Source organism: Ostrinia nubilalis, chromosome 14 (assembly GCF_963855985.1).
Source record: "Ostrinia nubilalis chromosome 14, ilOstNubi1.1, whole genome shotgun sequence".
Taxonomy (NCBI): Eukaryota; Metazoa; Arthropoda; class Insecta; order Lepidoptera; family Crambidae; genus Ostrinia; species Ostrinia nubilalis.
In genome coordinates, this window is record NC_087101.1 from 1,090,628 (window position 1) to 1,116,130 (window position 25,503).

At 35.8% G+C, this 25,503-nt stretch overlaps 1 protein-coding gene across 1 annotated transcript in view; it reads left to right on the top strand.

Moving 5' to 3' along the window:
• Positions 1-603: 603 nt before the first annotated feature.
• LOC135077966 (neuroglobin-like) overlaps positions 604-25,503 on the top strand; it is a 126,856-nt gene continuing 101,956 nt past the window's right edge. The window contains exon 1 of the mRNA XM_063972506.1: positions 604-715. The gene's annotated coding sequence lies outside the window, so the exon portion shown is untranslated. The remainder of the gene's footprint in view (positions 716-25,503) is intronic.

Consider the following 25,503-nt stretch of genomic DNA (forward strand, 5'->3'; position numbering starts at 1 on the left):
CACAAAAATGTAGTTACTTTTAGTCAATTATCTTAGGTAAATATTACTTATTTAAAATGGAAGGAAATCAAAGGCTCGTTCAGACAGATAATAGGTGCTACTTTGTTAGGCATTTTAACGACTCTCCTGGCATCAAACCGTAACGTAAATAAGTTAACAGCTAAACTGCAGTAATGTGGCGAGGTACTAATTATGGCCCTAAATAATTACAAGAAGTTTTACTACCAATTAGACTCTGCGAGGAAACAATAGCACATTAATTGATCATAAAATATGAATGACCACCATTGTTAAGCCTCGAAGATAACGGTCCAGTTGATATCTTACTTACAAAGTAATTGCGAAAAAATATATTCAACGAAGTCTACCAAAGCAAATTCAAATTCTGCTGAAGAAAATGATTGAATTAAATAACTGTTCTGCTGATAATTCGTTTTAGAAATGACAAAAGCAACATAATTTCCAACAATCCGAGTCGAAAGGCATTCGCGTTATCTTAATAAGTACAATTTCGTCAAATTTGCATAATGACGAGTCTGCGAATTTTCCTCTGGTTACTCTTTGGTAGAGTCGCGGCGCGCTGTCAGTACCGCTTGAAGCGCCCTCGAGCGCGCAGTGTCGGAGTTTTCCCGAAGATTTGTAATAAAATATAGCCGTGTGTGTGTGTACAGTGCTGTGTTTATGTTTCCACATCTCGGATTTACTTTTTTCACTGGTAAGCGCCGCTGAACATTTCTATTATGTATTATGAGTATTTCTATAGATTCGTTTTGAAAGAGTCCATGTGGGTATGCTCGAAGTAATTATTTTCATTAACGTTTAGTGAGGTCGTTTCGGAATTAAAGTACCGACGGTACTTATAAGTTTATGCCTTTTACTATTGTGCGTTTATTGCGTATTAAACAGACGTTACTCTAATTTTGGGAAGTGATTTAGCGCGTTTTATGACGTTCATTATTCAACAAATTAAAACTGGTGATTAATATTTTACAATTGAGATTATAGAAATGAATGAGGAAAAATTTTTAACTTTGTGGTATGAAACAGCGGGTAGTTTCCATTTATAAAATAACAAGCACGTTCGTAGAGAATATTCGAGAGGCCTATACGCATTTAAAAAAACAAATCTTTTGGATTATTTTAGTCAGAAAAAAATTAGAGATGAAACGGATATCCGGTAACTATCCGGTAGGCCGGATATCCGGCCTAAATTTACTATCCGGCCGGATACCGGATAGTAACTCACTATCCGGCCGGATACCGGATATTAAAAAACTACGACAATTTCCTATTAATAAAATGAAATACATTAATCTTTGAGGTAAATATCAATAAAATGGCTTATAATAATGACGGCTTTTATTTAAAGTCCAAAAAGTTACAAAAAAGCCATATTAAGTCCTTTCAAAAAACTTATTTCTTATTCTGGGCTATTCACTCTAATGACGAATACATTAATAGTAAATATCTGTTAATGTCGAAATATTGCCAAATAAAAAAGCGATCTTTATTTCGCTGATGGTCTGATGACATGATATGCATGCAGTTTATAGTTCCAAAATACTGAACTGTCCTATGCATGACATTGACAGTGGGGCGCCACCGTCAATACCGGATCGCTGGTTCCGATTTTTGCCATGTTGGAAATCATATAGTTGAACGATGGTAGCGCCCCCCTGTCATTGAGTTTGGTGGGACAGTTCAGCGTGGGTCATCTATAGTCAGATTACGCAGCAAGTAAACTAATTTAATTTTCGCTATTCAATCACACACTCACGATAGCAACCGAAATCGCCCGAATTGATCTGCCCCCTAGACAAGTGGCAAAATCTGACATTCTATTTGGACGGATTCGATTTTCGAAAAGTGTGACTAGTCGAGTCTACTAATAGACCCACTGATCGTGTTTGAAGCATCTGTGCGGCGCTAAACTCGTCACGACATGCAACGAGACAATGAGCCAACTATCCGGCCGCCGGATATCCGGCTATCCGGCCTAGCACCTGGCCGGATATCCGGTATCCGGTATCCGGCCAAACAACTATCCGTTTCATCTCTAAAAAAAATACAAGAATAAATTTACTCATCTACCTACTTATCTATAATAATGTATGATGAAACTGATGTGCCTACAAAGTTTTTAACTATCACTACATAATAATATACATATGCTGTAGATCCAATGGAATGGGATCCCAAAGACTGGTAAATTGGATATTATATGTCGACTTTTATTTTTATTTGATAGGCTTGCTTTTGTTTGAAATCTCATCCAATACGATATAAGTAATTGATGATCAAGGGAGCTTATTAACAAAATGCCTATTTTGCTTTGAAGGCTTTTCTTTAACCCGGCGCCAATGACGTGAAAATAATTGCAAAGACGATGACCCCGGGTCATATTGACCCATTCTTCATCGAGAATTTTTCAGAAAATCGAACAAGTAATCTTAATTTTAATTACTGTCTATATTTATAGGGTTCTTTACTGAGCTAATAAAACAAAAATAAAGCTGATACATAATATAAATCATTTTTTTATGAATTTTTGAACAAAACATGAAAAAATCATGTGTAAAAACACAATGAGTCTATATTTTTTGTTTTTGGTAAAGTTTTTTAGTATTTATAGGAATCAACAATGTTAAATAGTGAAAAAGAGATCAAATCAACTTCTTATATGCAGATACAATGAGATCAGTCTTCTACTTCATCATTCAGAGCCATGGAACTGCTGCAACTGGTGCAGTATGTAATCAAATGGTCTGGGCATGTAAATGTGGTATGACGCACTTGCCGGCGTCATATTAATGCAAGGTTGAGATTATCCGAAGACTAAGTCCACATTACTTGTGTCTTTTTCACATTCGTTGCCATTTCTAAGTTCTGGCTATTACAGCCTGAAATTCTTCAATCTCGGAATCCGACTCTTCTAGCAGCGCTTCATTCTTGCTGGGTCATTTAACAAAGACATTTTGACTAAAACTTAAAAAAGAACAACATAAGCTAGCACTAAACACAAAACATTTAATTATGTATTACTTCTGACTGAAAAAAAGATAATATGGAGGCGTAGTGCGGGTTTACATCAAACGTTTTCGATATCGAAAAAATTACAATAAATGTATGACGGATTGTACAGCAGCGAGCGTCACTGACGGATAAGTACTTTCAAGAACTAAAATCTTCATACCTACTTAGATTTTTTGACACACTACGCCCCCTGCCTGATAGCCAAAAAAGGACATCTTGTCGTATGCTTGGTAATAAGGACCTAATTAATATGTTTCAAACGTAGGAAGTAAAAGAAGTTCATGACAAGAAAAAAACTACACTAAAAAAAAATTTTGGTTACTGGTTACAAAACAAAAGTGACCACCGAACACTTTGATTATGAGGAACAAAATGTTGTGTAAATTAAACAAATAATTCTGTAGTGAGCTAGACTTACTTGGTCACTTTTGTTGTGTAAGCAGTAACCAAACATTGTAAATAATAAAAAAAACAGTTTGGTACTCTTGTTTTGGGAATCGAGTCTAAACTATAACCACCTGACTATCGCCACGTAAATTAAAAGTTCTTTGCATAAAATGAAAGTTTTGTCCCACCGGTACATTTCCCTTTGTTCCTATGGGCTCTAGTGACCCTTACTTAAAAACTCATCAATTATTTAGGCGAACAATCAATTATTTTCCTGGTATTAATTTGATCTCGGGAGCGTAATTAAATTTAATGTAATTATGAAGCTTTCGATCCCACTAGATTGGGTGAGCACGTTTGACCTAAATAAAAACTTTTTCATAGTAATCAAATCATGATTACTTACTTACTAAGTAAGTTTTTGAATGCGGCTTCGCCCGTGAATTTCAATTTTGAAAATCAAGCTTTTTTGGCTTTTAAAAAGCACTTTTACATGTCCCAGTGTTAACCCTACCACTGCTTCGGGCCAATAAATGGGCCGGTGCTGAGAAGAAGCAGCGCAAGAAACTCAGTCACTATTGTCAGCCTCTTTTTAAGGGTTTACAAAGTCTTAAGTTTAATATTGATGCGAGTTATAGGCAGTTAAATATTCCAAACATTTTCATCTTTTATATAACTAATCATTTATTTTATTGTAGTGTACACGAGTCCCTTTTTCAAAAACAGGGATAAAAACTATCCACCAAATTTCATCATCTAAATCGCTTTAGTGGTTTAAGCGTAAAAGGTAACAAACAGATAGAGGTTAATTCGTGCCTAAAATTAATGTGAATATAAGTAGTAACATATTAAGTAGTATGGATGGATAGGGGGAAAACGGATAATATCATACGTAATTAATTAATACATACATTCAATATTCGAATAATTATATTTATATGGGGATTTCATGTACCAGTAAGGAAATACATAATTTAGTGCCATTTTTCATTACACATCAGAAGGAAAAAGAAGAAAATAATAAGCACTCGTAACATAGTATAGTCATATTGTTAATTTTAATATAATTTCCCTCTTAGGTATCTACAGGGTGTTAGGTAAATGGGTATATGAGCCGACACTAGCCCATGTTAACATGGGCATATAAATGGTATGGTGAAGTCAGAAAATTGATATCTTCATTTTAATTATTTTAATTTTCATACAAATCGGATTTTATAAAATTTATTTTGTATGAAAATTTAAAAAATTAAAGTGATATATCAAATTAATATCTGACTTCACCATACCATGATGCCAGAAATAATGTGAATTAATTTAACATTATTATTATTTATTCCTATTTTTTTTATACTTTTTGTACAAGATTGTTTTGGCAGCTTTTTAATGGATTTTGTTGTTTATATCAATACCAATATCATGCCTACGAACAGCCAAATTAGAACTACAATCTTTACGGATTGCGTTGCCAACGATTGTAGAAAAGTACTCTATTGTACAGAACTCAAAGTGCACAGTTACAGAAATTAAACCCGTGGTAACCATTACGTGGTAGCAATCAAGTGATTGCAAATCCACATACCCTACGGCAATCTACCCTAAAAGGCACGCTACGAAAAATTCCGTTTTTCCAACCCATAACCGTTCTATCCTAGATTCAATTTATGCACACGGCTGAATTTCATTCGTGATCCTGTTTGACGTGACGACTATCTTTCAGCTTTGGAACGTCCCAATTTTCCACGTCATTGCGTTCGTTGATGACGTACGTTAATGAAGACTGATGTGTAACTCATGGGTCTACTCAACTTGTATGGAATTCTATTGACAATTTAAGGGCTTCTCCCATGGAAACATCCTGTTTTTTGTAGGATCCCGTTTAGTAGTAGGTTTGCGGGATCCAATAATATAGGATCCTGCAAAACTGGATTGATGGCAATCCACGGGATCCATGGGAAAGGAGCCCTAAGATCGAGGAAAATATCACCCAGGTTGTGACGTTTTATCGTTAATAGGTCTAACAATAATATTGGACTGTATCAAAATTTCAGTCAGTAATCTTCATTGTTAGTGAAGTTTATTTCAGTTTTCCTTGAAAGGTACTCGTTGTGATAACTTCGCTGTTAAAACTTTGTGACCAAAGAACTTGGGCTTTCATAAATACTAAACAAGTTAGAATAATGTATTGGTGTTTCACCAATACATTATTCTCGGTTCGGTTTTAATAACCGCGTCTCGGCAAGCGTAGTGTATGTAGGACGCCCTCCTGAAAATATGTAAGTCAGTAGGTACTTACTCGTTTTAAAAAATAAAACTAGATATGAAAATAAGAATCGTCATCATCATCATCAACAGTCCTTTAGCAGTTCAGTGGAGAGTTTTGCTATAATCCCCACGCTTGGCAGGTGGGTTGGCGATCGCAGTTTAAAAGATTGATGTTTTTCAGAGAGCGCTGCTGCCCGTTCTCTGTTTGATGTGTAGATGTAAAAATAAGAATATCTGGTATATAAAAATTAATGCTGTTAATGAAACTTTTATAAATGAAGTTTAAATAAAAACATTTCCCACTTTTACCTTTTGCTCAAATTATGTTGGGTAATTACCTAAGTTATTATTTTGTTCACAAACAATTCTGAGAAAATTTTCATTTGATACGGAATTTACATTATGTATTCTACTGAAGCAAATCAGATATACGATCTTTGATAACTTCTAAGAAAACGGGTCTGGATATAACACGAAGTTATTGAATTATTAAGATTGGTTTCTACGTTCATTTACTAATAAAGATCAAACTCAATAATTTCAGACACGTCGCAAACCATTAATTTGTCGAAACTCCATTAATATCAATAATTTCATCATTGATTGTCGTATTGATTAAGTAAGTATTAGGTTTCGGCCACTTGAAATTTGTCATTGAACTATCATTATAGTTGCTTAATATATTATTCTGATGTATAAATAATAATACTGTAAAGTTTCATCCAAATCCGTTCTGTAGTTTTTTCATAAAAGTGTAGATAACAAACACACATCAATTCTTTCAAACTTTCACATTCATAATATTAGTACAAGTAGGATGTTAATTTTTGTTTGAAATAATATCAAAACATTTGTGATTTAACTTTACACAAGCTGAGCAAAATAAAATAATCATTAAACTGAAGCAGTAAGGCTCAAAATATGTCTCCAACTATGTTTACATAACGCATATTGATTCTGGGTATATTAAGGTAGCCTATTACATATAATATTCTGGGATTCCAAGAACAGGGTAGGTTTTATTTTTATTGGAAAAACAATACTCAGAAACGACTTGGCAGCTCTAGAAGTATCTTCTAAATATTAAAATAATGGCATAAACATATTTTTAGATATGAAAACTTTTGAATTGTTAACCTGGTGTTGCTAGTACTAAAGACATTCAGTCGTTTAATATTTGAAAACCTGCCTCGAAAAACCTGTACAATTTTGATGGGTATGAATCACACATTGAACTGAACTCAGTGGTGTCATTGCAATAGGAGATATTTTCCAACGAAAAATGTATACGCTTACACTGATATACCTACATTACTAGCGGTCGCCCGCGATTTCGTACGCGTGGATCCCGTTTTACCCCCTTAGGGTTTGAATTTTGCAAAATCCCGAACTTAGCACCTACGTCGATTCGTGATGAGTCAATGAGTCAGTCAGTCAGTGACCTTTCGCTTTTATAGATAAGCTGTCGACTGTATAAATATAACCTCCATTTGTTCAGTAACAAGCAGTTCATATGGCATCACATAGAACATCATATTTGTTTTACTAATCAATTTCTCCATTAATATCGTTAATGGTGTCAATTTAGCAAATGAGCCCATAGCTCGCTCCCATAAGGATAACACACGCCTACGTACCAGTATCTAGGCCAGAATGACCTATTTAGTTAATCCACCATTTACTAACTGCTTTGTAAGAAATATGGCTTATTTAACAAAACTACTGACTTGCCTTAATCTAAGTCAAGTTTAGTTTTTTTTTATAAATAAAAGTGTGATTGATTTAGTGTATTCAGTATGGAAATTTAAGACAAGGTGGACAGACGACCTCATAAAAGTGCAGGCCGTTACTAACCGGTCAACATGAAAATCTTTGGGGGAGACATAATGTTCAGCAGTGGATTTCCTATGGATGAAATTGTGGTGGGAAGTGATGACATTATGCAGTGACAAAATCGAAGTTTTCACTAAAAATAAATATTATACATCCCTTGTTTTTGTCGAAGATTGACATAAAAACATGATGACGAATAATCAGTTAACCTATCGGGCCTTGATTGTAAACCAATTGCGCATAAAACGCTGGCAATTCAGCAAATGAGCCTCTTCACGAATCACACATCCATCTGCCTACAGCGGTGACCCACTTCAACATTAAGCGGGCACTCGCAGGTTAAATGTTACCGCTATGCAAATTCACTCGATTTTAAAACTTATTTGTTAGTGATATGACTCAAATTAATTTATTAAGAGCCTCTTCACGAGACGTTACATCCATCTACCAACTTCAAACTTGCGAGGATGATCAGCGGGTACCTACTCGCAAGTTAAATGTTACCGCTTTGCAAGTTCACTCGATTTTAAAACTTATTTGTTAGTGATATGACTCAAATTAATTTATTAAGAGCCTCTTCACGAAGCACACATCCATCTGCCTACAGCGGTGACCCACTTCAACTTTCAGCGGGCACTCGCAGGTTAAATGTTACCGCTTTGCAAGTTCACTCGATTTTAAAGTTTATTTGGTGGTGATATGACTCAAATTATTTTACTAAGAGTCTCTTCACGAGGCGATACATCCATCTGCCTTTGACCCACTTCAGACTGGCGAGGATGATCAGCGGGTATTCGCAGGTTAAATGTTACCGTTGTTTTGAAACTTATTTTGTTAGTGACATGACTTCATTTTTGATTAAGGTAACCATCTCAACCATAATGTCTGACATGAATTGATGGGATTTACTAGCAAGCAAACCCGAAATCCTACAATCGAAAATCGATTTGATTCATGAAACGACTGTTATACGATTGATTCCTTTTTCGTCGTATTCCTGATTGGACAAATTATTTTTTCGGCACATTCCTGTATAGACGTAATTCCTTTTCGTAATTTCTTTAAGCACTCGTGTTCAACCAGGACTTTGGGAGTACAACTCCCAAATCACTTGACTATTCCAAGCATGATATATTTCCACAGTCACTTTTTTCAATATAAAAAACCTTGTAGGTACATTATAAGCAACAAAAAGTATCCTTCAGTGTTAATAAAGCCAATAACACTAAGAAAATGTCAGTCGTCAAAATGGTCATATTCCAAGCATGATAATATGTTTCCACAGTCACTTTTTTCAATAGAAAAGGCCCTGTACATTGTAAGCAACAAAAACCATCCTTCAGAGAGTAATCCTTGATAAATGAAGGGACTCGCAAGAAGTCGAATGAATGACATTTGCATAGCATATCGTTTGTATCCAGCCGTTCGTTGTTATGGCTGTGTTTTATAGGCTGCTGAGTCGCATGACAAAAACTCAACCATATACATTTATGCGGATAGTCTGTGATTTAGCATGCTAACAAGGGATTGCAAACAAAATTACTCATCTTAGGGCTGATTTTCAATCGTCGGATAACTTTTAACTGAAGAATAACCTTGTCATTTTGATATATTTCCCATATTAAAACTGTCAATGTGCCAAACTTATTATTCAGTTAAAAGTTATCCGACGATTGAAAAATCAGCCCTTAGCATTGACAGTTTCAGTGGTTTCAGTGTGGGAAATGTCAAAATGACAAGTATAAAGCTGAAATAGGTACGTAAACTGCACAAAACACACTTAGTCAATTTAACTATAGCTTTTGAAAGAAAGGAAGAAATCTTTATTGTAACAAAAAATAAAATTATGTTAAAAAATAAAAATGTAATCATTGAAAAGTATTTTCTCAATGGACACTCGCTCAATATATTCAGCCATTTTGTAGATCTATACGGTCAACTCTCAGAATTTCGTATGGGTTTTGTCTGTTCCCGAATTTATCCTATAGCTGGACCTTCTAAAGGGTACATACAGTCAAAGAAGAAAAGGGGTACCTACTGTGTCCATTCGACAGTTAGAGCAAACGTAGTGGGTAGGTGCCTCAAAAGGCAGGTAGGTAGTACGTACCTGTATTTCGATTTCCGTAATGGACGGACAAGTCGACTAGTCAAATCAAATCAAATAGTTTATTCAGTACATAGGCCTTTTTCCAGGGGGTTTGTCCCACTCCAGGTGACACTTTGGTGTTCTTTGATTACCCATGGATAAGAAGTCCCTTTTGATCACCTAGGTGATATTATCCATGGTTGATCAAAGGACACCAGTGTCGCCTGGAGTCCACTTTGATCACCTGGGTAATCAAAACCAGGTGATCAAAGTGGAATAGACCTTTCAGGGCGCTTATACACGTCCCAAATATAGCTTGCCCTACCACCACTTCGGGACAACTTATAAGGGCTGGTGCTGAGAAGTGGCGGAAAAATCTCAGTCACCATTGTGTGACAGTGCTTATAGATATCGTGATTATATTACAACTACCTATGTGTCTGATCAGCGTCTCTATGTAACATGATATCTATTTAAGGCAGCCTCATATCATCATATGAATAAAATATTTGTTAGACTAGACGGCTGACTGAAAAACAATTTCCACGCAAGGTCGCGGTTACAGTAAGAAGTAGATAGGTATATAAAAAAAAACTACAGACATTACGTCATCTTTCCTCACCTTATGTCAATGAGAAACGTACATACATAACTATTTGTGACCTTTTAAAGCATTTATGTTATAAAAATAGAGTCAGGTGTTTTGTAAACGAAATTTTCTTCGATGAAAAGTAAAGTAGATATACCTACATTTTTTTTATTGATCTTTTTTATCTTTTATATTTTTTCTTCAAATATTCGACGATTTGTAAGTAAATTTTTAATGGCCTATACTTACTTAAATACAAATTACTGACTGTAACTTTGAAAAACTACTTTTTAATACCATTCTGTGATTCAACCAATCGTAAAGTTATTCACAATATTGATTGCCAAGACATCTACGTACTTAGTTCCCGCCAACCCAGTCCCGGGGGAAATCCGGGCTAGATTGGAGCGATAACCGTTGGTCGCCTTGGAAATATTTAGCAGTTCCACGTTTGGTTACAGCTATTCCTTTTGTTTGCTATGGGAATAGGAATATGTTTATATTGGTTTGGGTCACATATTTGAGTCCCGTTTAGGGTTTGTCTATTTGCAAAAACAAATGAAGCAAACAACGCATTTGCGTGGTAGCAGAGTAAAAACAAATGAGTAGGTCATCTTCATAGAAACGCACCGAGCGCGCAACACCCCGCTAATCCCCGCAAAATTTTGTCAGTGTGTGCGTGCGCGCCGCATACGTATTGGCGCGCTCACATACAAACCGCGCTCGGTGCGTTTCTATGAAAATGACCTACTCATTTGTATTTATTCTGGTGGTAGAGACCGGGGAGAGATGTGACACTGTTGAATTTGGAACTTATTACTTCCTCCTCACTTCTCTTGCTTCCTCGTTCCGCGTTCCTCGGATCTCGAGTCGGCCAGTCCGACCACTTCACCGTTGGGCTATCGTGGCTCTAATCTATCAACTATCCTTGATCACCCCTATGAGCCGGCATTTTTATCACACTGGTGATGACATTAAATCTGAAAAAGTATGGGATGAGGTAGACCTTAGGACAAGGGTATTGATTACCATGCAAAATATAGTGTTATTGGTTTTATTTAAGTATTCTGTGGCAATATCATGGGCATTGAACTACGAAACCTAAACGTAAACATGACATTTATATTTTATATGATACGCATCGTAAATCCTTTGATATTATAAGTCCTTTCAGGGCAATAGCACTTGCCCCAAATACAGCTTATCCTATCAAAACCCAAGGCATAATACAGCGAAGCAAATAAGTAAGTCCCAAATCAAATAAATAAATTAACATCGTAAATATCCAGAACGACGTCTGACGGTCGAGTTGTACAACCAAATATCGCCCAAGCTCCAAGTAATGAAAATTCGCATTGGGGGCGTCGCATTCCAGTGTCAATGGGCTCTTAACTCGAATATTAGTTCTTTCGCTAGACGTTGCTAGCGACTATGTCCGAATAGCTTTCCTTCAAGCTAGGTATTCAATAATTATTCTTCGAACTCGAGGGAGTTTCATAAGTTTGATATACATGTTATCAAACATGTCCAAAATATACTCGTACATTTTTAAAAAGTAATCCTAAGTTACTTTACCTCTAATATTATCTGATGACCGAACTAGTTTAAAATTCCATAATCATCATCATAGGGTAATTTTTGTCTCCACTTTTTTTCCACTTCATCATTCCATTGTAAAGGAGAACGGGACGGGAAAGGGGAACCGGAAAGTTAAGAAGAAAAAAAGCAAGTTTGTTTCAATATCGTATAATATGTAACCATATTGTACCTTTTTTTAATCAATTAACGATCACAAAAGTCAACCTCTCTCTCTCTTTCTCTGATTACCAGACTATGGAGACGGGCAAATTAACAAACGCTGCCGTAATGTTTAATACCATCCTACTTTTTCTGTCTGAACACCAGACATTACGTAACCTCTGTAAGTATTATTAAGTCGCAACTTATTAATTTAGGTTGTTCCGTTGCTTCTTTGATGTAGGTACTTTCTGCCTTAAGTGTTTTTGTAATAGGGCAAGTAGCTTATTTTTATTTCTGTTCAAGGTTTGGATTTGTTGAAATAATATCAGTATTTAGTTGTAAGCACAGATTTCTTCGGGCTTTTAAAGTTTATTTGCTAAGATAAATACTGTGACGTTTTATTTAACACTAGAAAGGCCGCCGTCCCATTTTTGTCCCACTCGCGAGTTTGATCAGCTCTAACTTTTTTATTTTTCAGCGAAAGTCCATGAAACTTTTTGACTTTTTCTAATTTATTGAATTTTATCATTTTTTAATGTTTTTGATAATATAACATTAATAGAAATTTTTTAAAAATCGGTTTTACCTAGAAGCGCCACTGGGTCAATTTTGTCCCACCCTGGTATTTGCCACAATAATTCGATGAAGAGTCCTTTTTTCGAGGAGATACGAGAGTGGAGAGGTGAGGAGCGTTTAGGTGACTCGTGACAATGCAGAAATGTAAATATATTGTACTAGTTTTTGCCTGTGACTTCACCCGTGAGAAATTAAGTTTATCATAGAAAGACCTAATTTCTTGACACTTATCGTTGCTTTTTGACCAAATAACTGAATATTATCTAAATTATAGCCTTTATTATGTTATTCTGAAGTATTAACAATAAAACTGCAAAGTTTTATTAAGATCGGCTTAGTATTTTTTGCGTAAAAGAGTGAAAAAACATCCATCGATCTAACCATGAATCCATACTCACTTAGTTCAAGTTCCAGGCATATATCCACCCATTCATCCATCCTATCCATTCATCAGTCCATCCATCCTTCAATTCATCAATATTTATTAACTTTTACATTTATAATATTAGTAGGAAGATGGCCTCTAGACATAAGCCAGTTCATACATTGTATGATTTGATACATTTTTAAAATGTGTGACTTATAAAATTTTGAAGATTAAACGTACATACTTTTCATTGTAATTGGTCAAAAACTTCATTGTTTGTGTACAGATAACAGAAAAATAACCATACCTATAGAAATTCCTAAACACATAGTACACCAGAGAGACAAAAAACCATACAAAAAAACTTTGTGCAAAATGTGCACTATTATTTTTAAGATATTTATTTTTTCTTTAAAAATAATAATGACTAATTAAAGTAGTAATTTCATGATTTTAATACAGTATAACACCACGTAATATGTGACTATTTTTAAATGAAACCAAAAATATCTAAATTTTAATAATTCAAAATTAAAATTGAATACATTTATATTTTAAAGAAATAAGTACATATTGTTTTAACCACACAGATAAACCTTTTTTTAAGGATACTACAAATAGTTTTAACCACAATATTCATGCCTGAAATTAAAAAATGTTACAAAATACATGCTGGGACAAAATTGACCCAGCGGCGCTTTTAGGGGGGTCGTAATCTTCGGCACTTCTAGTGTTAATAGAAATATATCCTATTTTAAAACTAAATCTAGCTGTGCCCGCGACTTCTTACGCGTGAAAATAGTTTGAATAATATTTCCCGCTTTTGAAACATTTTTCTTTACTGCTCCGATCTTATTAGCTGTAGGGTGATGCTAAATAATCTAAAGTCTTCCTCGATAAATGGGATTTCCAACAAAATATTTTTTCAAATCGTACCAGCTGTTCTTGAGATAAGGGCGCGCAAACAAACAAACAAACTCTTCAGTTTTTTTAGTAGATAAGTATAGATTTATAGTCTGAAATGCTGTCGACTGTTCATACAATACGAAAAGTTTTAAAAAAACTCATTTTAGATACTTTTTCTTTATCGAAACAAAGTCTGTACATGACGTTAGCAACGAGAAAAGGTATTTACGTTGAATTGATAACAAATTGATACCTAGAAAAGCACTTTATTTGTATGTACAGTCGCAGAATGAAAAGGTTCGTCACCTTAGTGTCGGTTTTCGCTTGCACTAGGTACTGTAAGAGTCAAACCTGCCAACATAACAGTGCAAGAAACAGTGCTGCTAACATTTAAATAAATATGACGTTTGCTAACAAATAAGGTTTTGCTTGTTTATTTTTCTATCCCATCAGTGCAATGTAATGATGACATTGACCAATTGACAATAGTTTTTTTTATTTAATAGAAATAATAATGGCAGGTTGAACCAACAAGAAGGTTTTAGTTTATCAATCATAATAATCTTCTTGACAAGATAAATCGTCAAACAACTTTGATCCGAATAATTTTGAACTTTACTGACGAACAGTTAAAGATTATTTTCTCTTACTCGAGATTATTCTGTAACATAGTTTCAAAAGGTAATATGTGCTCGCGATTCGTTGAAGGAATCAATTTGAAAACTGACGAACCTTTTCATTCCGTGACTGTACAAAGAATTACATTTTAAAAGCTAGGTAAATACTGATTTGTTAACAAGAACGATTGGAATATACAAGTGCTAATAGCAAGTTAAATATACTTCAGCCAAGTGGTATAGGTTTCGAGAAGTTTACTAGCAGTAGGTAAGTTTATTGCCTGAAATCATTCCTATTTAAGAGGTATTCCAGCGTATCAACTGACGCTTACGTATATGTAGAAGGATTTGAAGACTAGCGTTAATACGCTAAAGCTTAAATTCTATGTGTGGATGTATGTTATCCGCTTTGCGCTGGAGGGAAGTCGAATTTTAATTTCAAACTCCTCCTATGTTCTTCTGATTAAATTCGTTATGGGTTCAATGACAGTTTAACTTTCCCCCGGAACAAACTTGACCTTCACTGGCTGGAGGTTAAGCTGTAGATCTTGGCTACACAGGAGTTGCAGCGGTGGGAACGAGAGGAATAAACCCGTGCTCGCATCCAGGTGCTCCCCGACATCAAATAACCCAAGTTAGTGAGTTTAAAACTGAGTATTAAAATAGTATAGCTGAAATTCTATTTCCTATAATATGCAAAATATGTTTGCTCAATTGTTTTTGATCTCCGGCACGCCGACGCGTTTACTATTTTTATCTCTCCCCAACACGTCTCCCAAGCCCCTAATCCCCCCGTCGATGGAACTGGAAAAATAACTATTTTCCATCGGCCGTTATGTAAGGGGAAACTACCTGTTTACTTCGCAAATAAATCATAGAACCCGCGACCGCAACGCAAGAAGGCATGGTAGAACTCATCACAATATAGTAAGTCAAGTAAAATTTAGGTACAATTGAATATTGTTTTATTATTTAGCAAAATTAACACTTTAATGTTTCACGATCTTAGGCTGGGACGCACCATCTTACTTTAACAAACGTCAAAAATCTGTTAAACTCCATACAAAAAACATTGGTTATCGTTACAGTTGCCGTCAAAGTTAGGTGGTGCTACTAAGCCTTAATTAGATATTAAAAAGATAAAATTACTTAGCTTAAAATTTTCGCTTAGTGACGCCGGCACAAGTACCCAACCACACTACCCGCGCCCACCGACTATTTTGTAGTACAAGCAATAGTACTACTACTACTACTGTGGCCAAATTCACGTATTTTGACAGTCAAGATCTTACTGACGTTCAGAAGTCGTCCTATTGAAAAACAGTTCCAAATCCGTATTCACAAGGGTCATTTTGATAGAACGATTACTCGATAGGATCGCAACTCAATGTTTTGTTGTCGTTGAAGTTTTGTTACATGAATAACGCCAGTATTCACAAAGATCACTATGAGGTCTTACAGTACGCGTGGACGCACAGGGTGACGCATGAACCAATGACAGAGCTCTATTCAACGCTGTGCGTTCGATTTGCTGCTTCACTTAAGTAAGCATCGTTTGTGAATACGGGCGAAAGGCTACAGGTTGGAGGGGCTACTTTGTAGCACTTTATTGTGCCCGTTCATCCATTGTAAATATCGTGATTTATATACGAACGAAATGCCTATTATTTCGGCATTTTGATTTACTGCCTCACTTTTTGGGAAAAGGTGTGAATTTCCACGTAATATTCGTGCTTTTGGATGACTGATCGCAAAATTATTCTTGGCTTACCCGAAGTAATTTCAAAATTATTCAGGAACAAAAAATGGAATCCTAGGAGGTTGAAGATTTCCCGTACATATTTGTCTGTTACTAAAAAGCCTGGTCCGTGAGCACGTAGAATCCCGTCCAATGACCCCAAGCACACAGCAATATAATTACGCGCGAGCGATAAGGATGGGTAGCTTGGGGTCATTGGACGGGATTCTACGTGCTCACGGACCAGGCTTTATAAGAAATAAGGTTACCGAAGTAGGGAAAATGTTATAAAATACATTTCGGGAAGTAAATTTTATAAGAGTAAGCATACCACAAGTCGTGATACCACAAGGCTGAGTTGCACCACTTTGACCGTAACTATGTATAACCGTCACCGGTGTTTTTGTATGGAGTTAGACTGATTTTTGACGTGTGTTATAGTAAACTACACTCGGCATCAAATAAATCGCACCTCCCGCGACAAGCACTTATCAAACGTATGCATCCCCACTTCCCACTAACGTTGGTACCATTTGAAAGCCTAGTTTTAAACTTCATTTCATTAAAGGAAAGGTTTTTACCCCAAAAATGTGTCTTTACAAGGATCCAGAGTCACTTCTTCAAAAAATAGGTAGTTACGCTATAGCCATTTTTTATGACTATAAAACTGTTAAGTTGGGATTAATCGCTATCCATCTGTTAAAGAGGACACGTGAGATCTTTATTTGGTTTTATAACCATAAAAATTGGTCTAATTGATCCCAGAGGTGAGCCCAAAGTGAGGTCTATTTTCAAGTCACATTTATGGTAAATGTTAATCATTTATTTAGAAATGAAATGTATTTTTCTTTAAGGATATTTATTGGGCTTTCAAATAACACCAATATTGTTGGGGTACTATAATTGTGTCAGAAGAAAATCTATAAAGTTCGCGTCGCGGAAGGTGCGGTTTATTTGATGTTGAGTGTAGTAAAGTAAGATACTGCAACTCAGCCTAAAAGTCATAAGTCAAGTCTTAGCTCGAAAATCAATCACCAAATTAAAAACATCCTAAAATTTACAACAAATGGTAAAAGATCATTTTCCCAAGTCTTTTCTATACTACCTTCACTAAAGTTAAAGATCAGATTAAGCATTACTCAGCTGGACCAGCTCATCAATGCTACAGGTGGTCACTAAGATAACACAATCACCGTCATAGATGTTACTTTCTTTTTGAGGAAAAGGAAACAAATTCAACTTCTCCAATTTTAGTCACAAACGGAATAACTTGCTACTGAATACAGTAGCACGATAAAAACATAACCCTCGTTTTGCTTTGCCGTAGTCGGGTAAAAATACGTATTGCCATTCAATTCAAATCAATTTCAAGGCTTAGCTAAATCTTCCTTGCAAAACTAATGCCCGTTTTCACTATCAATCCATAATCTGGGAGCACGGCAGTGCCCCCACCAAGTCGAGCAAAAAAGCGGCACGGCCGTACCATCCTTTTCTCGAAGCAATTCAGGCCATTTTCGGCCTGGCCTGTAACTTCGTTGTGGATAAAACTAGAAGGCTGAATTTTCATTAGCTATGCAGGCATTGTAAAGACACGGTATATTTAAAATTTCATTCAATTTGAACCAGTAGTTTAAGAATTATAACGGGTCAAAGTTACTTAATTTTGTCACTCACTGACTCACTGACTCACTGACTGACTCACCGATCATCAAAATTCTAAGGCACTTCTAGCAGACCTAGAAGCTTCAAATTTGGAATATAAGTAGTGTTTGGTGTATGAATCAAGGAAAAACTAAAATATTTGGGGGCACGGTAGTGCAACCGCCAAGTCGAGTGAAATTTTTCAATTTCGGTCCAGTTTTCTAGATACATAACTGCTGTCTACAAAATACAAAAATAAATGAGATTTGTGGGCACGGTAGTGCAACCGCCAAGTCGAGTAAAATTTTTAAATTTCGGTCCAGTTTTCTAGATACATAACTGCTGTCTACAAAATACAAAAAGAAATGAGATCCCATCAAAAACAATACTTGTCAAAAAAACCAAGTCTCGCAACTCAGTTGTTCTACGGTAAAAAGTTGTGAGATCCATGTAATACCAAGTCCAGGCCAGGAAATCTTTAACGTTTTACATAAATATATTGACTTGGCCATCGCATGAAAACACGTCTAAATTAAATTATTTAGTGCGATGGCCAAGTCAATAATTTATGTAAAACGTTAAAGATTTCCTGGCCTGGACTTGGTATTACATGGATCTCACAACTTTTTACCGTAGAACAACTGAGTTGCGAGACTTGGTTTTTTTGACAAGTATTGTTTTTGATGGGATTTTTAATTGACCGCAATGGTAACACATCACAGGAATTTTGTTTTCATAGGGGTCACTTAAAAAATAGGATTGATGGTGAAAACGGGCATAAGAAAGGTAGATTCTAAACGGCGATAGGTGTTTACACACGACCTATTTTAATTGTTTTCACGTGATCTTCGAAAACAAGGCTATTTTCGTCGGTCTTTGAGAAAGGTTCAAGCCATATTGCCGTCCAAAACATACGAGTTTGGGTGCAGGCTGCCATGAATCCTCCCCACTGGGACTTAATAAGGCTTTTTTACCACATAAAATATCTGCTTCAAATGATCAGTTATAATGTACGTTTAACAAGGACTTACATAGCAGATAGACAAAAATGTGTATGGAATTCCTCTAAGCTATATTTTTTTTGTTTATGTTGCCACACACCTCACGATTTGATCGCATCAAAACTTTTGAGGCAAAAGTTGCTTGGTTTTCATAAAATTCTTGATTTTAACTTAATTTTAAGTGATTAAATTGCATGTAAACGAATTTGCTACTAGATTCTGTGTTTACATGCTTAAAATTAAGTTACCTTACCTACATAATACGTGTAAATCAGCCTTATGAGTATGAGCCAACTACACACCATTTTATCTGCGTTCACTTTTATTTCAATAATTTCTTCAAAAAACTGTGTTTGATTGTGTCAATATTATTATTGTCAGTTAGTTACTCCTCTCATAATATATATAAGTTTACTCAGTTTGGCCCTAAGGTTGACTGGAGGAAAATGCCGAAAGGCATTAAGTCCGCCTTATGTACAGTCACGGAATGAAAAGGTTCGTCAGTTTTCAAATTAATTCCTTCAACGAATCGCGAGCACATATTTATTACCTTTTGAAACTATGTTACAGAATAATCTCGAGTTAGTGAAAATAATCTTTAACTGTTCGTCAGTAAAGTTCAAAATTATTCAGATCAAAGTTGTTTGACGATTTAACTTGTCAAGAAGATTATTATGATTGATAAACTAAAACCTTCTTGTTGGTTCAACCTGCCATTATCTATTAAATAAAAAAAACTACATTTTGTAACATTGCACATAACTCTATGCATTGCACTGATGGGATAGAAAAATAAACAAGCAAAACCTTATTCGTTAGCAAACGTCATATTTATTTAAATGTTAGCAGCAATGTTTCTTGCACGGTTATGTTGGCAGGTTTGACTCTTACAGTACCTAGTGCAAGCGAAAACCGACACTAAGGTGACGAACCTTTTCATTCCGCGACTGTACACCGTTCTATGTGCAAATAAGTTTTAAATTAATAAATAAATAAGTTTCATTAATTCGTTCATTATTACATTTTTATCGTTTATAATAATATGTTTCATTAATTCGTTCATTAATACATTTTTATCGTTTATCATAATAATTTTATATTATTTTATTCTGAGACGTCGTACAATAATGAAAGAAAGAAAACAAATGAAGCTCCCAATTATTATTTAACAGCAGCTTTTGAATCAGAAGTTCGCGTTGTGTAGCGTTCATTCTTTAAAACAATAACCGTGGGAGTAATTACCACAGGTAGCGGTACCAAACAATTGTTTCGTAAAAATATTTTAAAACAAGCTCCGTAATTAGCCCCGCTGGTGTTAAAGTTCTGCACTCTGGTGTTGCCAGGAAATCATTGAACTTTTTGTAAAATCATACCTCTCTAGGAGGTTTTAATCTCCCTTAGCACAATGACTACCAATTACCATACATCCGGTAGTCATTGTGCTAAGGGAGATTAATGGTTTTATTTTCTATCTCAAATGAGATTCGATAACAAAATATTGAAGCGACTATAGTCCATTAGTCAATGGTGTCAGATTGGCCATATCGAGAAAATCCTTCATCAGTGGCGATTTATTAAGTCTCGTATTAATAACAACTTTTATAACATGTAAGTAATATTCATTTGTTTCGTGGTACAGTCGACCTATAAAGCACCCCGACTAGTCAGTATGTCTACAACCCAATCGCGTTAACTGCGCACCCCGTTGGAATGCGACTCTCCCTCGCACTCACCCGCACACCTCCCTGCGTTCGCCCCGATACCGGAGCGTCGATGTGACGTCACGGCTGCCAGATGCGCAGTTAACTTAAACAAAAGGCCAACAGACATTATTATTGTAACCTTGTTCTGTACCAACCCTAAAAGTTAAACGTAAAAATAATATCGCGTCGGTGTTTTCATTCGGTACAGGTGCTCCGAAACAACGGTGAAGTGTTTATTTGTTCGGGGCAGTAAAATTTTAAATTTATTGCCTCTGGTTTGGCTGAATTATTCATGTAGCGGTCTCTCAAATCTGCCATTCAATTGAGATATCAAACGCGTTTAAGAAATTGCTTTAGGTGTTAATAAAACTTTTTGAATACTTACTGCGTTTCGATTTCCGTTTGTAGATGAAGCTATTGTAAGTGTGGCAGCCGCCAAATACAAACCTGAGCATAAGTACGTGCGCGCCTCACTGCGGCGCGGCGCGCTCCTGACTGAGGGACTTGACTTATGCCCGTTTTCACCATCAATCCCTAATTTTAAGTGACCCATATGAAAACAAAATTCCTATTATGTGTTACCATAAGGGACACTTAAAAATTAGGGATTGATGGTGAAAACGGGCATTAGTTTCGTATGATACATTTTTTATCGAAGATGCGGGTGAGTTTGAAACTTGTTTGATTCTGATCATATTTTCAAACACATTGATTTATACCTATTACGATGGTTTCCTTCACAATAATTAATAGTCCAGTAATTATAGGTACCACATCAGTCTAAAATTTGAAATATACTTTCACCAGCGCTCTATCTTCGGCCATTATGTAGTGCAGGGGTGGCCAATTGCGAATATTAGTGCAGTCGATCGTGGCAAGGCAAAAAATACTACATGATTGTGTACTAACTATGCTGTTTCATTTAAGATTTCAAGAAGTATGTAAGGGATAGATCAGATCGCCCAGGGTTTCGTTAGTAAACAGTAGATCTTATGTCTAATCAAGTTGGCCACCCCTGATGTAGTGTAACTAAACACATACCCCCTTATTACAAAAAATAGACTCTGGTTGAACTCTGACTTTTCTGATCCTGTTCAAGTTGATTATTATTCAATAATAAACTTTAATGTAAACTTACCCTCATTTATATTAAAATTTTGTGTTGGCAATAATAGTCTGTAAAAACTGATGATTCAGTGATGACAAGGAAAATCGTACTTTCGACTTGATGTACTTATTCTTTTTAAAGCTGCCCAAATAAAGAGAAAAAGTTTCTTCTTACTAACAATCTTTGAGGTGTTACAATCTTTTTTATCTGTCCAGTGGCTCCGCGAACAGATTAAGAAACTTTGTCAACAATAAGACGGGGATTGTCGCCATAAAACATGTTAATACTATTCGGGTCTCCCCTTTACTTGGAATTGGAAGTCCAGCATTCAAGTATTCCAACTTCTGGAAGTATTAAAAGTTATAGAACGATGTCGACTACGAAAGGTTCTTATTGTTTGACCCGTAAAAGTTTGACACTTATAAAGTACTTAATGCTATATTATTACTTTCACCTTTTCATTGTAGGCTAGGTTCAGTTTTCATAACTGTCAACCAGTAATTGCTCTAAACGTGGTTGACGACTATCAGAGTTTGCAATATTGTTGGTGTAAAAGCAATTTGAAGCCACGATAGATTAATGGTCATGCTAGCGGACTCAAAATCCGAGGAACGCGGGTTCGAATCCCGCTGCCGCTCGACTATGTGGTGTGGTGTACCACAAGCATATTTAGCTTAGTACGAGGGGCTAACGGGACTATTAGTAATTTGTACAATACAAATTAAATTACTAATATTCTTTAAAAAAATAGTCAAATTCCAGAGCTTAAATAATTTTCAGGAATAAACAAGACTATTATGAAATGGTAAAAAATGCCTTGCCTCATCAGAGTAAGTTAATGTAACGCGTATTTTTATCTAGCTCCATCATTATATCTCTCGTAAAACGTCTCATTTCGCTTTAACAACACTTCAGCAAATTGTTTTGTTTATCAGAAGCTCAGCAAAATTTATTCGCGTCTTGAATAATTGATGAATACCTATCGAGCACTCGGGTGTATGGTAATGATCTCGTTGAGATGGCTAAGTAATACTAATACCTAAATAGAAAGACAGAAAGAAAGAAATTAAGGAAAAAAAAAATTGTCGAAACAAAGACGAAACTAAAATTACTAAAAGCAAATCTAGTGTTCGTGAAGCGTTTGAGTTGGTTTTAAAATAAGTAGCGTTCTTTCAGCTTTCACGTAAACGGGCAGTTGCACTCGGTTTAGGTTTCAGCGTCGTTTGAACTAGCTGTCAAAAAGCTACCACGATACGGATTTGTCAAAAAGCTGAATTTCGTTCGTCGTCCAATCGCGTTGCAGCTGAACATTTTTACCGCAATCGGGGCGCAGATTGGTGGCGCTTGTTCCATCTGGGGGCACGGCAGTGCCCCCGCCAAGTCGAGCGCGAAGCAAACACTGCCGTACCATCCTTTACTGGAACCATTTCGCCGCATTTTCAGGCCCCTATTTGAGAACCTCTGGATAAGACCAGAACGCAGAAATTTTCATCATCTAGTAAGCTATAATCACATACTTTAAATCCAAAATTTCAAGTCTGTAGGTCATTTAGTTCCGAAGTTAAGCGAAAGCAAAGTTTCGCATTTACGACACTCACTCACTCACTCACTCACTCACTGATGATCATCAAAATAGAACTAGTACTTCCCATAAACTCAGAGAGCTGAAATTTGGTACAGAGTTAGGGTTTAATGGCCACATAAAGGGAAAACTATAAAAACTAGGAAAATCGAAGATCTGGAGTAACCACATTCATAATCAATACTACATACTCCAGCACCGTGGTGTTCGCCTGTATCGCTCACCGCTAGATGGCGCTAGCACTAGCAAGCGGTGTCCAGATTTTTTTCCTTTCTAGAGAAAGTCGTCGATTAAGTTGAATGTTGTGTAATTTGCATTTCGTTGATTTCGTTTATTATATTGTAAGGTTCGCTTAGGTTATGTTATTAAAACAATTCTGATTCGTTGTCTATTTTAAAGGTCGTTGAGTTTATTTGTGTTTAAAATCGTAAAAAAATGTCGATAAAACGACGACGTTAAATAATTTTGCCCCGTTCTACAAAAAGAAGTGAAATCCCACCAAAAACATTCTGTAAAAAACTAGCCAAGTCTCGATGGAGCTGCTTGTTTATCTCTAAAAAGTAATGAAATCTAGACAAAGTCGTGCCAAGTCTATGGTTCCTTACTGCGATTACTTTATTATTATAGTTAATGTTGTGTGACTTGGCCGTTGAACAATCTTTATTAAGATAATCATACATTATAAATACGCAGCTTTACTGAACCTACAATTGACTGGTTATTGTTGAATCAACGTTTTCCAAGTGGCAATATTCCATCGTCAATGGGTAGCGGTTCTGGCGACAGATTGGTGCAATGGTGTCACGGAGCACCTGGTTTTGTCACCCTTCAACGGCCAAGTCACACAACATTAACTATAATAATAAAGAAATCGCAGTAAGGAACCATAGACTTGGCACGACTTTATCTAGATTTCATTACTTTTTAGAGATAAACAAGCAGCTCCATCGAGACTTGGCTAGTTTTTTACAGAATGTTTTTGGTGGGATATATCATTTTCATTTGGATATCCGTATCTCGTGTACCGATAACGTTATCACGGCGAGTTTTTGTACATATTACAGCTATTATTAGGGTCCAGGTATTATGGCATGCAATCAATCCGTTATCAGTAGCAGGTATTGCTCGTATCTCATCAATAATATGTCAGATTCATAAAAGTTTAATTTTCGCAATCATGTTTGTTATCATTTTTAAAATTAGTCTCTTTTTACTTATTTACATGTTCACATGTAAAGACTGATAAGACTAACCGCGGCTTATTACGAATTTTAGCGAACGGTTGCTAATTTTACAATTACAATGCGACTGTGAAAATATGGAAACTCACTGTGATTGGTTGGCGTTACAGGCACGTGACTATTGTAGGTACTTTAACTTTAACAAATGTCATGTCTTTCAAACTCGACATACAAAAAACACCGGCTATCGTTATAGTTACAATTAAAGTTAGGTGGAGCAACTCGGCCTAAGATCTGTGTTAAGCATGCCGAATAAGCTTCTTAATATTATGATTTTTCTATTTTGATAGGTAACCTAAAAAGAAGTTGTAAGTCCTGACATGCCCAGGCCGAGGTGGTCACGTAGAAATGTGATTATACCTTTACTGAGCACCCTCAACACAAAAAGGGTCTACAACAATATTGACATCGCTCTTCGCGTGTTTTCATATGGAATTCCGATAAACCCAACTATTTCTGACTTCCCCGGGATCGCGTGACAATACACTTTTATTGTCGACCTAATGATTTGAGAAACGATAAAATAAAAGATATTGATTTCATGAACTATTGACCTACTAACGTAGGTACCTGGTTATTCTATTTTCAACCGACTTCAAAAAAGGAGAAGGTTCTCAATTCGACCCGTATGTTTTTTTTTTCTATGTTTGTTACGCGATAACTCCGCCAATTATGAACCGATTTGAACAAATCTTTTTTCGGCGTATAGGTAATACCTCAAGGGTGGTCCCATTTAAATTCAATAATAGAAAAAACAACCCCCAAGGGTGGAAAATTGGGGATGAACTTTTTTATACGCAATATCTCCGCCGATTATAAATCAATTTGAACGATTATTTTTTTGTTGAATAGGTATTATCAAAAGGATGGTTTCATGCGAATTTGAAGAAAATATTTCACCCCCAAGGGTGGAAAATTGGGGATGAACTTTTTTATATGCAATATTTTTAATTTTTAGTTTTTTTTGTGTTCACGCATTTGAAGTCGGTTTTATTTTTTTTAAAAGTTAATTATTGTACAGTCAACACCACATCAGTATACATTTTTTATTGCAACCTTGGTTACCTTGATGTGCATCTTTCTTACTATC